General features: G+C 42.5%; 1 protein-coding gene across 1 annotated transcript in view; it reads left to right on the forward strand.

The window, feature by feature from the left end:
• ror2 (receptor tyrosine kinase-like orphan receptor 2) overlaps window positions 1–15,637 on the forward strand; it is a 71,888-nt gene that overhangs the window by 36,523 nt on the left and 19,728 nt on the right. The gene's annotated exons all lie outside the window — the stretch shown is intronic.

Below are 15,637 nucleotides of genomic sequence, written 5' to 3' on the forward strand. Positions count from 1 at the left end.
CACCACACCCATTCTGTATGTTTTGCTCCCAAAACACAGTAGGGACTTTCATGCATATTATATGGGACTGCCCTAAGATTTATAATTTTTGGAAAATTGTTGTACGGACTCTGTCAGATATAAGTGACTTTAAACTGTCCATGGACCCTGCTTTACACCTTCTGGATGATGACTCTCAAATGTGTATGAGTGAAAGGTCTAGAAAACTCTGGCTTGCTGGTCTGACCGCGGCCAAGAAAATGATTGTACAGGTTTGGCTACCTCCCCACAATTTATCGCTGGAACACTGGCTGCATATGTTCTTGGACATTCTTTATCTTGAACTTTCTTCTGCAAGGACAAATGGTGCCAAACCAAGGACGATGCAAACTTGGTCCAATGGAATTACCAGAGTTAAAGACTTGTTACTGAAGAAAATCTAACAAAATTGTCTGTGTAACTGTTTGTGAACAGTTGTTGCCTTGTTGTAGGTGTTATTTGACTCCCATGTAGAGGGGTGGGGGGAGGGAGGGTAAGTTCAATAGCTGTACTCTTGTCTGTTGTATTGATTTTTGCTTGTGAAAATCAATAAAAAAGGAGTCCAAAAAAACATGGCTAAAAGAACATCATTAAGAACCCTTAATGGTGCTGACTCAGTTCTGTGGCAAACTTCAAGGATGTTGTGCTCATATAAGAAAAAATTCAACTAACAGTAAATGATTTTGTCCAAGACCTTAGAAAGGAAAGGGAGCTTAGAGATGGGCCTGAAGGACACAGGAGTCAAAGCTAGGCTACCTAATCAGGCAAGGCAAGTTTATCTGTAGAGCACGATTCAAAGTGCTTTACAGCTACATAAAATCACAAGGCAAATAAAATAATTCCATAAAACGTAAAAAATAATCATTAATTAATTGAATTATGTCACGCCCATGGACTGATGGTTTTAGTTTCATGTTTTAGGTAACCTTTTTGAGTTTCAGTTCATGTTTAGTTTTTAGTCATGTTTAAGTTTCCCTGCACTCTGTTAATTAGTTCACTCACTTCACCTGTTTATTCCCCTCCAGCTGCACCTTGTCCCAAATCACTCTCACTCCCTATTTAAGTTCTCAGTCCTTTGTGTTCCTTGGTGAGATTCTTACCCATGTTTCCTTACCCTAGTTGCCATTCCATGCCTGACCCAAGTTACCTGACCTGCCTGCCTTGCTTCCATGTTCCATGTTCCATGTCGTTTTGCAAAAGTTAAGTATTTATTTATCCATGCCATGTTTAGTTCTTTATTTTGTCACAGTTTGGTTTTTTGAATCCGGCCTTTTGTTTGTCACTTTGTTTTTGCTTAATAAACCCAGTTTTCTATTTTTGAAGTCCGCATCCGTGTCCTACCTTCCCCACCTTCAAAGTCAAAGTCAAAGTCAGCTTTATTTGTCAGGTCTGTACGTACAGGACATACACAGGCTTGAAATGACGTTTCTCTCCAGCTCAATAGTTCAGTGCAGCGGTTGCATTTAACTTAAGTTAACACTTTAATACAATAAACTAAACTATGGTGACCGGTAATCAGAGTGACAGCACAATGTGGATATATATATATATACAAGGTCTCTGATATTGACATCAGAGTAAAGTAAAGTGGCGAAGGCAGAAGTAAGTAAAATAAAATAAGTTAAATATGTTTATGTGCAAATATATACAGGATGAGGTTAGAAAGGCAGAGCAGGGAGGGAGTTGATCCTCCTGACTGTCTGGTGAACGAAGCTGTCCCTCAGTCTGCTGGTTCTGGCTCAGAGGCTCCTCAGTCTCCTCCCTGATGGCAGCAGGCTGAAGAAGCCATACAGAGGGTGTGTAAGATCGCCCGCTATGCTGAGGGCCTTTCGAGTGAGGCGGGTGTTATGAAGGTCCTGAAGAGAAGGGAATGAGGTGCCGACAATCTTCTCAGCTGCTCTCACAATGCGCTGGAGGGACTTGCGACAGGATGCTGTGCAGTTGCCGTACCACACTGTGATGCAGCTGGTCATGATGCTCTCGATGGCACCTTTGTAAAAGGTGCACAAGATGGAGGTTGGAGCTCTGGCCCTTTTCAGCTTGCGGAGAAAGTATGGGCGCTGGTGGGCCTTCTTGGCCAGTGATGCAGTGTTCACACTCCAGGACAGGTCCTCCGAGATGTCTACACCCAGGAACCTGGTGCTACTCACTCTCTCCACAGCAGTACCATTGATGGTTAGGGGAGCATGCTGGAGGGCAGCTTCCTGAAGTCCACAACCATCTCCTTTGTTTTTTCCACATTCAGAGAAAGATTGTTGTGTCCACACCACTGGACCAGGCGGCTCACCTCACTCCTGTAGTTTGTCTCGTCGTTTTTGTTAATGAGACCCACCACAGTCGTATCGTCCGCAAACTTGAAGAAGAAGTTGGAGCTGTTTGTTGGAGTGCAGTCATGTGTCAGCAGAGTGAATAGAAGGGGGCTCAGCACGCATCCTTGGGGTGCCCCTGTGTTTAACACGATGGTACTGGATGAGTTGCTGCCGACCCGTACTGCCTGTGGTCTTCCAGTCAGTCAGAAAGTCTAACAGCCAGTTGCACATTGAGGCACTGAGCCCTAGACTGTCCAGTTTCTGAATAAGTTGTTGGGGAATGATAGTATTAAATGCCGAGCTGAAATCAATAAATAGCATTCTGACATAAGAGTCCTTATTGTCTAAATGAGTGAGAGCTGTGTGTAGGGCAGTTGAGATGGCATCATCGGTGGAACGATTTGGCCGATATGCAAATTGGAAAGGATCCAGAGTGGCAGGAAGGACGGATTTGATGTGTTGCATGACTAGTCTTTCAAAGCACTTCATGGCGATGGGGGTGAGTGCTACTGGCCGATAGTCATTCAGAGAGGAGGGTGATGCCTTCTTCGGTACAGGGATGATGGTGGTGGATTTAAAGCAGGTGGGGACGATGGTCTGACTCAGCGAGATATTGAAAATGTCTGTGAAGACAGCTGCTAGTTCCCCTGCACAGTCCTTTAACGCCCGGCCCGGCATGTTGTCAGGGCCAGGAGCTTTTCGGGCGTTGATCTTGCTGAAAGATCGCCTCACACTGTCTGTGGACAGCATCAGTGCCTGGTCGCCAGGAGACATGGGATATTTCTGTGCAGGTGTGCTGTTATGTGCTTCAAACCCAGCAAAAAAATTGTTCTCTTCATTTAGCATAGATGTGGTGTTGTCACATGTCTGTGGAGTCAGCTTATAGTCCGTAATGGCCTGAATTCCTCGCCACAGACTTCGTGCATCATTACTGGTTCTGAAATGGTGGGATATCTTCTTGGAATACTGTTTTTTGGCTTTTTTAATGCCCTTGGACAGGTTGTTTCTGGCTGTCCTCAGGCCCACCTGATCTCCTGCTGTGAAGGCAGCATTTCTGGCTCTCAGTAGACTGTGGACCTCCTTTGTCAGCCATGGCTTTTGATTGGCCCTCACACTGATGGTCTTCAGGTCAGTGACATCGTCAATACACTTGGTGATGTATGAGCAGACAGTGTCTGAGTACTCCTGGAGATCTGTGGTGTTGTTATTGTCAGTAGCAGCTTCTTTGAACATATTCCAATCTGTGGTGTAGAAGCAGTCTTGAAGAGCTTCGAAGAACCCTCTGGCCATACTCGTACCTGCTTGCAAACTGGTTTGGTGACTTTAACCAGAGGTCTATATGCGGGCATTAGCATGACACTGATGTGGTCAGAGGTGCCGATGTGGGGGAGGGGAACCGCTTTGTAAGCTCCTCTCATGGTGGTAAAAACTTGGTCCAGTGTATTGTTTCCTCTTGTTGGAAAGTTAATGTGTTTGTGAATTTTTGGAAGGAGGCTTCTTGGATCTGCGTGGTTAAAATCCCCAGCTAGGATAAAAAAAGCATCAGGGTGTGCTGTCTGCTGATCACTAATGTGTGGATACAGTTCATTCAGTGCCTCATTTCTATTCTTGTTGCTGGAGTTCGGAGGTATATAAACAGCTACAATTATAACAGCTGTAAATTCCCTCGGTAAATAGAATGGTCGGCCCTTAATAACCATAAACTCCACTAATGGTGAGCAGTGTCTATAAACCACAGCAGCATCGCGGCACCAGGCATCTTTTATGTAAACACAGAGCCCGCCTCCGCGGGTCTTACCTCCTTCAGCGAGAGCTCTGTCGGCGCGGTAGCATGTGAGCCTGTCGAGCAGGATAGCATGGTCCGGAACGTTGTTGTTTAGCCATGTTTCCGTGAACACAAAAACACAACAGTCTTCCACATTCTTCTGTGTTGACCGTAGTAAGCGTATGTAGTCCAGTTTATTGTCCAATGAGCGTACATTAGCCAGGACCATGGATGGAATAGCCGATTTATGCGGGCTAGCCGCCAGCCTCGCACGGATACCTCCGCGCTTGCCCCGCTTCTGCTTCCTTTCACTCCGCTTGTGGCGCTTCCACTCTGGGCGAGACGAAGGTGGTGACGGTGGCATTGATGATGCAGGCTTCCTGAGCAGCTCCTCTTTGAGTTCGTCATTTAGCTCCTCTTTGGATTCGTCATGCAGCTCCTCTTTGAGTTCGTCATTTATGTTCGGAAAAAGAGAATCGTTTAAAATCCCCAAAACCTGACAAATTAAAAGCAAAGAGTGCAGATAAAACATTTTCAGGTGTCATATGCACAGCTAAACTGAACTGTTTTCAGCCTGGATTTAAACATTGTCAGAGTTGAGGCCTGTCTCACATCTTCTGGAAGACTGTTCCAGATTTTAGGAGCATAAAACTGAAACGCAGCCTCACCTTGTTTAGTCCTGACTCTGGGCACCAGCAGGAGACCCCTCCCTGAGGCAGGAGACCCCTCCCTGAGGTTCTCAGAGTCCCAGTTGGTTCATATGGCTCTAACATGTCAGAGATGTACTTTGGTGCTTGACCATGAAGAGACTTGTACACGAGCAGAGCTGTTTTAAAGTCTATTCTCTGAGCGACAGGAAGCCAGTGCAGAGACCTGAGCACTGGACTAATATGGTCGTATTAGGAAGTCTTTAAGTCTGATCGGGGCAATTAATTCCTCCTCCATTTGTCTCCATGAAGAATTAGAATTTGGATCTAACCAGTATTTTAAAGAGCGTATACAAAATGACCAGTGATAGAATTTAAAGTGAGGAAGTGCCCAGCCTCCTTCCAACTTGTTGCGTTGGAGCGTGGTTCGTTTAATGCGGGGCTGTCTGCCATTCCATATGTATTTTGTAAGTAAAGTATCAACTTTAGACCAATAACCAATTGGCGGGGACAATGGCAGCATAGAGGAGATGAAATTGATACTAGGCAATATATTAATTTTGACTAATGCAATACGGGACGGTACATAAGCGGGCAGAGCAGTCCATCTTTTAACATCCTCCTCCACCTTCTTAAAAACAGTGGTGTAAATCAGATTGGTCATGGTTGGGACAGAAGTTCGAATCAGAACACCTAAATATTTGACCTCCTTCGCTATAGTTATAGAAGAAGACAAGGCTAAGTGACTCCTATCCTCATTTAACAGCATCAAGGCAGATTTTGTGAGATTTATTTTAAAACCTGATAGAGCACCAAAATTATTAAGTACCTCAATAGCATTAGGAAGCAAGTTCTGAACATCAGACATATACAGTAACGTCTCATCAGCATACATTGACACTGCATGAACAGATGATCCAATTCGAATAGGGGAGATCTGGGTACAGTTACGAATATATTGTGCAAGGGGTTCTATAGAAAGATTAAAAATTAAAGGAGACAGAGGGCAACCCTGTCTCGTGCCACGGTTTATTGTACAAATGTCTGAAATAGCACCTCCTATACAAACCCTAGCAGAGGGATTAGCATAGAGCACTTGAATCATTCCTATAAACCTTGAGCCGAATTTGAATTCTTTAAGAACACGCCATAGATAATGCCATTTTTCAGCATCAAGAAAGAGAAGGCCACATGTAGAGGGGATTTTATGAGCTTCATCCAAAATGCGTATCAGACGTCTAATGTTATCTGCAGCCAAGTGGCCCTTCATGAAGCCAGACTGATCGGGATGCACAAGATCTGACAGGACAACTTCTAGTCTACTGGCCAACACTTGCGAATAGATCTTAAGATCTGAATTAATAAGTGATATCGGCCTGTAGTTTGCACAGTTTGACGGCTCTTTATCTAGCTTGGGAATAACTGAGATAAGCCCGGTGTTAATATCCCTATGGAAGTGCTCCGATTCAATGGCATAATTTATAGCATTGAGCCAGATTGGACCCAGAATATCCCACATGGCTAAATAGAGTTCAACCGGTAGTCCATCTAGACCTGAGGCACGGCCTCTCTTCATACTCGTTAGTGCCAGGTGCAATTCTTCCAGTGAGATGGGCAGATCTAGTCATTCTGCCTCTTCCGCTGACAGAGATGGAAGATTCAAATTCTTAAAGAAATCTGTGCAGTCATCTTCCGAAAGATGACACTCACTAGAGTATAGCCCAGCAAAAAAGGATCCGAAGGCTGCATTTATTTCAGAAGTGGTTGTTACTGTATCTCCCTGAGCACTCCTGATTGAGGTTATTGACCGGCTCCTTTCTTGCTGTTTTAGAGTTAGGGCTAGTAAGTGACTTGGCCGACTTCCCTGTGAGTAATATTTATGTTTCGCAATATGCATTAGGTACTCTACCCTATGCCTCAATAAATTGTTCAATTCAGCTTGATGTATTTTTAATTCGGACTCCAGATCTGGATTATAATTTTCTTTCAGTTGAGTTTCAAGGTCTTTACATTTTTCCTCCAGATTTGAAATTTGTTGATGTCTGTTTCTCTTTAGATAGGAAGAAAATCTAATTGCATTGTTCCTAAGGCAACATTTAATGAAGGCCCACAGGAACATTGGATTATCTACACTGCCTTTATTTATGTCTATAAAGTGGGTCAGTTCAGGTTTTAATTGGTTAATAAAATCTTCATTCTGCAACAATGAGGTATTAAATCTCCATCTAGCTGCCTTGTGCTGTTTAACTCTATCAAAATGAAAAGTTGTTACAATAGGGTTATGGTCTGAGATGTGCCTGGGAAGAAGGTCCATGGAGGAGGATGCTGAAATTAGTTCGCTGGAAATAAGTAGGAAGTCTATTCTAGAGAAGGATTTATGGTATGGTGAGTAATATGTGCAATCTTTGGTGGATGGATTTTGAAGTCGCCAAAGATCTACCAGATTCCGATCTTTTGCTAGATTACATAGGGCTTTAGAAGAAGATATTTGTGAGTGGGTGGCTGAAGTAGTGGACCTGTCAATGATGTTGTCAAAGACTGCATTCATATCAGTTTCAATAACTAAGTGATATTCATCTAAAGCTAAAAGATCATTAGTAATGTTTTGGAAAAATGTGTGGTCAAAAATGGTTGGTGCAGAGATACTAACAAATGCAACTTTCCTTCCTTCTATTGATGTACAGCAAAATGCTAGTCTCCCTGAAGCATCAGAGCTAACTTTAATGATATTTAAATTTAAATTGCGTCTCATTAACACAGCTACTCCTTTAGTACTGCTTCCATTTGATGAAGCTGCTACTATTTGAAATCTCTTATTTTGTAGTCTTAGTGTGTCAGTGGGTCTAACGTGGGTTTCCTGCAGTAATGCTACATCAACCTTTTTCCGGTAAAGAAATTCCAAAACTTTTGATCTTTTAAAAGGAGAGTTCAGCCCCCTAACATTAAATGACATCACATTGTATCTATCCATTGTCGCTATTGAGGCATGGTAAAAATAGACTGGTAAATTTGTAGCAAGTTATTCCCGAGTTAAACATATTGAGCAAAGCAACTGAATGAAACCATTTGTCTGTGTTGTAACTATATCTTCGTTGAGCAAAGAAAAAACACGCACATCCGTCTCAAAAAAAAGTTATGGGTGCAGGACTAGCAAAGTAACATGAAAACTGAAAATAAAGTCCGCACACCAATCTCCCGTTTCTCAATTTAATGTGACGTTTCGTGCAGCCTGCCCTTCCTCAGACATTACAAACACATAAAAAACCACTGTTTAAATACCCATAATCCCATAGGTGGTTCAACCCCCACCCAGGTGATCCCCATTGATGTTAATCACCTGGGAAAAGTGACGTGTGCAACATAAAACCACATAGTGAATGTCCAATATTTACAATATATGCAATATGTACAATGAAATATGAAAAATGAAAACTGGTCAGAGAAAAAAAATAGGTCAGAGAAAAAAAATACAAGGAAGTATGACCATCAGAGAAGAGCTCCAGATCTTGTCTAATCATTAACATTGCCCAAATGATGGGAATAGACAATAGCAAAGTCCCAGTTCTAGGAGACATTGAATAAATATACAGATAAAAATACAGAGCATCCCACATTACAATATGACAAAAAACAAAAAACATTACAAAAAAGGTCTCAAGTCAAATTCTTCGTTCAGTCCCTTTGGGGACAGCGTGTCCAACGTATAGATCCAGTACGCCTCTCTCTTTAGCAAAAGAGTGTTGATATCGCCACCTCGGCTGGGGGGTCTGATACGTTCAATGCCTGTATAGCGCAGGGAAGCTACAGTGTGTGATGCTTGTGTGAAATGTAAAGCAACAGGACTTTTAACGTCATGGTTGCGGATCGTGGACCTATGTTCCGCAATCCGGGTTTTGAGTGGCCTAGTTGTTTTGCCAATATAGGCTAGCCCACAGGGGCATCTCAACATGCAAATTACATTGTTCGTGTTACAGGTGATTGTGCCACGGATCTTATATTCTTTGCCTGTGCGTGGATGGTTGAAAGACTTAGTTTTATGTGTGAAGTTGCATTGAATACAGTTATTGCACTTGTAGTTCCCGCTCGGTGTCTGACGTAGAAAATGCTGTGTGTGTGGTGGGTGGTGGGCTCTCACTAGCATGTTTCTCAGGTTCGGTGGACGTTTAAACACAACTCTAGGAGCTGATGTAAAGACTGAAAGGGCAGAGTCTGACTCTATAATGTGCCAGTGTTTGTTAATGACAGATTGAAACTCCTTAGCTAGTGGTGAGTACTGAACCACACACATCAGATTGGGTTGTTCACGGGCTTGTCTTCTTCTTTGTAAGCAGTCCGTTTGGGACATCCCCTGAAAGCGATCCCGTGCATGGGATACCCACCCCGATCTGTACTGTCTCTGGCTGAATCTTTGCTCAAGATCTTTAGCTTGTAATTCAAAGTATTCATCAGTGCTACAAATGCGCCTGATGCGATTGAATTGTGAGATAGGCAGAGATTTTTTCAGTGGCACTGGGTGATAGGAGTGTCCATGTAAAATGGAGTTTCTGTCTGTATTTTTGCGATAGAGCGTGGTGCCCAGTCTGTGGGAGTCTCTGTATATTGTGATGTCTAAAAAGCTCATCTTGTGTGCATCAAAGTCCATTGTGAATTTAAGATGTGGGCAAGCACTGTTCATAAAGGTGTGAAATTCTTTGAGCTGAGTCTCTGAGCCCCTCCACAAGAACCATATATCGTCGATGTACCTTTTCCAGTTCGTTATGTACTGCAGGTAGGGGTTCCGATGATTGTCCCATATGAACTCCCTTTCAAAGTGTCCGCAGAACAGGGATGCAAAACTGGGGGCCATTTTTGACCCCATGCTCGTTCCTGACACCTGGAGGTAAAAGTCAGATCCAAAAAGAAAGTAATTAGATGTCAGTACAGTCTCAAGTAGGTCAACAATACATTGAGTACTGGGGGTACAATCAGAACGCTGATTCAGGAAGAACTCAGTTGCTTTCAGACCGCCTTCAAATGGCACATTAGTATACAGTGATTCAACGTCCATTGTCACCAGATAACACTGCTCCTCTTGAATCTCAATTGTCTGAATCATTTTTATGAACTCCATAGAGTTTGTAATGTTTTTTGTTTTTTGTCATATTGTAATGTGGGATGCTCTGTATTTTTATCTGTATATTTATTCAATGTCTCCTAGAACTGGGACTTTGCTATTGTCTATTCCCATCATTTGGGCAATGTTAATGATTAGACAAGATCTGGAGCTCTTCTCTGATGGTCATACTTCCTTGTATTTTTTTTCTCTGACCTATTTTTTTTCTCTGACCAGTTTTCATTTTTCATATTTCATTGTACATATTGCATATATTGTAAATATTGGACATTCACTATGTGGTTTTATGTTGCACACGTCACTTTTCCCAGGTGATTAACATCAATGGGGATCACCTGGGTGGGGGTTGAACCACCTATGGGATTATGGGTATTTAAACAGTGGTTTTTTATGTGTTTGTAATGTCTGAGGAAGGGCAGGCTGCCCGAAACGTCACATTAAATTGAGAAACGGGAGATTGGTGTGCGGACTTTATTTTCAGTTTTCTTGTAACTATATCTTCCCATGTAGAAACCTGCCCTGAACAGTCCCTCTCCCCTCCACCCCTCCCTCCCCCACCCATCCATTCACCACAACATGAAAAAACATCCCTTTTGCAGACAGGGCATAGAACAAGACCAAGTCCGCCACATTCCCTCTTATCGATCCGTGACACCATCAACGGTTTGCACACTCTTAGAGAGCCGACATGCCCAGTTAATTAAAGTAAAGAATGGAATACCTCAGTTTGTACAAATTCAAAACCTGAATAAACTATATGTAGGTCTACACCACTGTTAATTTCGTCAACCAGGACGATGACGAAAATATTTTCTTTAACGCCCCTTTTTCCCGTGACGATGACGCACAAAATTGCTTCCAGAAAATAAAAATATGACGAGAATAAAAAATGATTTTCGTTAACGAGACTAAGACAAGACGAAATTTACAAGCCATGGACGAATGGACAATAAAAATGTAATTGTTTATAATTAATTTGTAATTTGTAATTGTTAATATAAGTGTTTCTTGAACTTCATAGAAGATTACGCGCTGTTGCCCTGTTTGTCCCTGCACGGCGCCTGTCCCACAGTTTAGGCTCTTCCCATGTCAAGTAACGTAGCCGGTAGCTAGCTATAACTTAACCGTAACTAGTTCAACTTTGCAGTCCAGTCAGCGTGTATCCCTTTTCCAACCCAGTTTAGACAAAACCACGCCCACTTCCGCAGTATGGAAGCCTAGTCAGGAGACTGTCCCAATAGAAACTAGGACGAGAGTGTACTTACTTATGTTGCCAGTGGCTTAGGTATTAATGGCTGTGGGCTGAATTATTTTGAGGAGACAGCAAATTTACACTCTTACACTGTTATACAAGCTGCACAGTCACTAATTTACATTGTAGCAAAGTGTAATTTCTTAAGGATTGTCCCATGAAAAGACTGATTCAATTTTGTTAAAAAAATGTCGACATTGGACTTACTTCTGTGATATACTGTACTTATTGTCTATTTCTTTTAAATGCTTTAATGCTTCCCTTTAATATATTTTAATTGCCTCCCAAAACGAATTCAAGAATATAAAAAAATATGATGGGAGATAATCGCGTCTTAGAATATTTAACAGAGTGGCGTAGTACACCAAACTACGCTGTCTGTCATGACAATTTATTAACATTACTAAAATATTCGGGTATGATAATATAATAATCGCTAGAATATTTAACAGAAAGTGACCAGTCAAGCACGCGAAACAACACTGTCATGACAATAAATTAACATTATTAAACTGACTGCGAAGGACAACAAAACAACCTGCATATATGTAAAAAAGAGAATCAGTGTGTGGAGAAGTTCTATTCTGCACAGTGTTATATAAATAAAATAGAGAAAAAGAGAAGCAGTGTGTGGAGAAGTTCTATTATGTAAAGTGTTGACTAAAATGACTAAAATGACTAAAATATGACTAAGACTAAAATTGATTTTCGACATTGTGACTAAGACTAAGACTAAATTAAAAAAAGCTGACGAAATCAACACTGGTCTACACTAGTCTATGCTATGGTAGCCCATCTTGATAGGCATTGACTGTGGTTCCTATAATTCACAGTAAATTAAATGAACCCATTTTCACAGCGTCTGGGGAAAACAGACAATAACAACGTTATCCGTGATAGTGATAATTTGAAAATAATAATAAATAAATAAGATAATAATAAAATTAAAATAAGATAGAAAATAAAATAAAAAGTAATGATAATAAAACAAATAAATAAAAATACCCTCATTAAATAACATTAACGTAGCCAATATAGCATATAGGCAAGGCAAGGGAATTTTATTTATAGAGCACAATTCATACACAGGGCAATTCAAAGTGCTTCACAGCTACATAAAATCACAAGAAGGCAATAAAATCATTAAAAAGAAATAAAAAATAAAATAAAATAAATTAAAAAAATTAAAATAAAAAAATTTAAAACCCATTAAAATAATCATTAATTAATTAAAAAGTGAAGAGTGCAGATAAAATACTTTCAGGTGTCATATGCACAGCTAAATAGAACTGTTTTCAGCCTGGATTTAAACATTGTCAGAGTTGAGGCCTGTCTCACATCTTCTGGAAGACTGTTCCAGATTTTAGGGGCATAAAACTGAAACGCAGCCTCACCTTGTTTAGTCCTGACTCTGGGCACCAGCAGGAGACCCCTCCCTGAGGTTCTCAGAGCCCGAGTTGGTTCATATGGCTCTAACATGTCAGAGATGTACTTTGGCGCTTGACCATGAAGAGACTTGTACCCGAGCAGAGCTGTTTTAAAGTCTATTCTCTGAGCGACAGGAAGCCAGTGCAGAGACCTGAGCACTGGACTAATATGGTCGTATTTCCTGGTTCTAGTCAGGACTCGAGCAGCAGGGTTCTGGATGTTCTGCAGCTGTCTTATAGCCCGTTTAGAGCCCAGTGAGCAGGCCGTTACAGTAGTCTAACCTGCTGGAGACAAACGCATGGATCAGTCTCTCTAAGTCTGCTTTAGACACTATTTCTTTGATTCTGGAAATGTTTTTCAGATGGTAAAAAGCTGCTGATGTTACTGATTTAAACACCATATACTACAATATAAATCGCCAGTAATAAAGTGAGGGTGAAAAACTCAGTGAGATTATAAATTCTAAATTTTTGTTTCAATCCAGATAATGGTATGCGCTAACCCTGTGTAGAATCGTAACTATATAGCCATTTAACAGATATGAAAGCGCGGGGGTGATCATACAGTCAGTCCACAGTATTACCTGTATAGGTGGCTTGATAATCAGGTAGATTGGAGGAACAAACGGGCCTCCTCCGATGTTTGAAACAACTTAGTCTCTCCGTTCCAGGAGACCTTCAGAGTTGCAGGGTATTGAAGAAAGGTCTGAATTCCCTTGTCCCTCAGCTCCCTCCTCACCGCAGCAAAGGAACTCCGTCTTTTGGCTGTCGTAGAAGAGTAGTCGGGGAAGAAGCTGAGGGCCACACCGCCATCCAGACGAATAGGACCATGGAGCCTGGCTTCTTGTAGTATGAGATCCCGGTCGTTATAGCGGAGAAGTTTAAAGATGACAACTCGTGGTCTCTTAGCGTTGTTCGAAGCACTCCCGTAAATACGGTGAGCCCTCTCAATCTCAAGGTCTCTGTCAAGCAGTGCAGGCAGCCAGTCTGGTAGTGATTTCTTGAGACAACCCACCATATCGTCCTTCTCGGTGCCTTCAGGGAGGCCAAGCAGGTGAATGTTGCTGCGTCTACTGCGGTCCTGCAGCTCAACTGCGAACGACGGCCATGACTGTTCAGGGTTGCCTTATGTTCTTTTTGTTCACCCGCTAATGCGTCGATTTTTGAGCACATTGTAGTCATATGAGATGATAAAACACTTCTCATTGCAGCCATTTCAGTTTTTACCACATGCTCAAGCCTAGCTAGGGATTCATCCATGTTGCTAACGTTAGCTGCAGTGTTGGGGCTGTTAGCTATCTTCAATTGTCTTTTTTTTCTTGCGGATGAGGGAGTCAAAGTCAGTTGTTTACGTGCCAGAGGCATTTAAGAAAGTAGACCGACGTAAATATGTCAGCACATTTGGTAAAAATAAGGATAATCTTGAAGAAAAAGAGATAAATGTCAGGAACTCTCTCACCGTGCGTGCAGCGCCATGGGTGGGTCATGTGATCCCTAGCCATGTTTTTAAAAGTGGAGGTCATGGTACATATTCCACCCAGGCCAGTTGCCAGCTCCAAGTGGATCGGTTGGTAGATACTACACACCAAAGAGCTGCCTCCAGCTGGTGGTTAGCTCTTTCTGTCTGCCTGTTAGTTTGGGGATTGAAGAGAGACTAACCTGAGCTCTGATGGCTGAGCAGAAGTCCCCCGAGACTCTGGAGGTGAACTGCGGACACCCGTTTAAGGCGATGCCCAACGGAATGCCATGGAGGCGGGACATAGTCAGCTGTTATGACCATATATCACACACACAGCAGATCGACAGAGACATTATTGGGACGATGAGGTGGGAGAAATGGAGCCAAATTCCTATGGAACTCTTCCTCTAGATCATTATGTTCTGGGGGTATGGCAAACAGGTTCAGGGGCTCTGAGCCAGCTGAAGCCAATCTGGGACCCCCTGGAGGAGAAGCTGACTTGAGACACCATTGATGACAGTATGAACTCCAACCTGTTACTTTGTTATGAGACCAGTGGATAATGGGGTTGTGGGGCTTTAACTATGGGTAACCCAAAACTAAAAGAGAGCTGGGAGCATCAGAAAGATTTCGACTCGGATGCTCCCAATAATACCCTGACAGGAGGAGGGAAACAGCTCAAGTTTTATGAGTGATGTCAGCCAGATGTGTGCCATTTAAGGCCAAAACCTGAAGTGGTCCAAGAAGGCTTTCCAGATGGCCAATGCAGAATCTACAAAACTCTGCTAAGCTCCCGAAGCCACCAAAGCATGGGGAGAGTGAATGAGACAGATCTGTGCGGGAATCATTGATCTTGGTGGTGAGGAGTCAACATACATTTTGACCCCCAGTATCCCCACCTTTACTGCCGTGGACACGAATCAATGAAGCCACCTCTTTGTCCACAATACAAACATTCATCCGTAATATTCTTCTGTCTCTCAGCAGGGAAATCAGAGCTCTGCCTGGCTGCATAGATTTCATGTCATGCCTCTCCCCAATCCCTCCCTTTTCTGGTGAGTGCTTTCAGGGTTCCTCCACCGGAAGCAGAACTCGACCAGGCCATGAGCAGAAACTGGCACATGTGATGGTCTGTCCTCATACACATCGATCAGCTCTCTGTTTCTGTTCCATTTGCTGTTTGCTATGCTCTGTTGGGGAAGTGAAAAGGATCCGATCATCATCATTTGTCCCTCTGCTCTGTGAACCGTAGGAGAATGACGCTGTGGTTGATTCCTGTAATAAAACTAACGAAACACGTTTATATACTGTAGACCTTTACTTTGATGCTCTGTATCGTGACTAACAGGAGATACACCACACCACAACATACGCTATGAAGCCTTACGCTACATTAGGCAAGGCCAGTTTATTTGTAGAGCACAATTCCTACACAAGGCAATCCAAAGTGCTTTACATGTGCAGTTCACATCAAAATCAGAGCAGAGTTCCAGGTTAGGTTTGGTTTGGCCCATGAATGAGTACTCGTATATCAGTCTATTAGTGAGTATTGAGAGTTCCCGGGTGTAAGGAGGGTTTCCTGGGCAGCCGTGCTGTTGTCGTCAGGGCAAAGAGTCAAAGTTGATGAGGCTGCATTCAATGAGACTG

This window comes from Odontesthes bonariensis, chromosome 22 (genome assembly GCF_027942865.1).
Source record: "Odontesthes bonariensis isolate fOdoBon6 chromosome 22, fOdoBon6.hap1, whole genome shotgun sequence".
In the NCBI taxonomy this organism is placed as follows: domain Eukaryota; kingdom Metazoa; phylum Chordata; class Actinopteri; order Atheriniformes; family Atherinopsidae; genus Odontesthes; species Odontesthes bonariensis.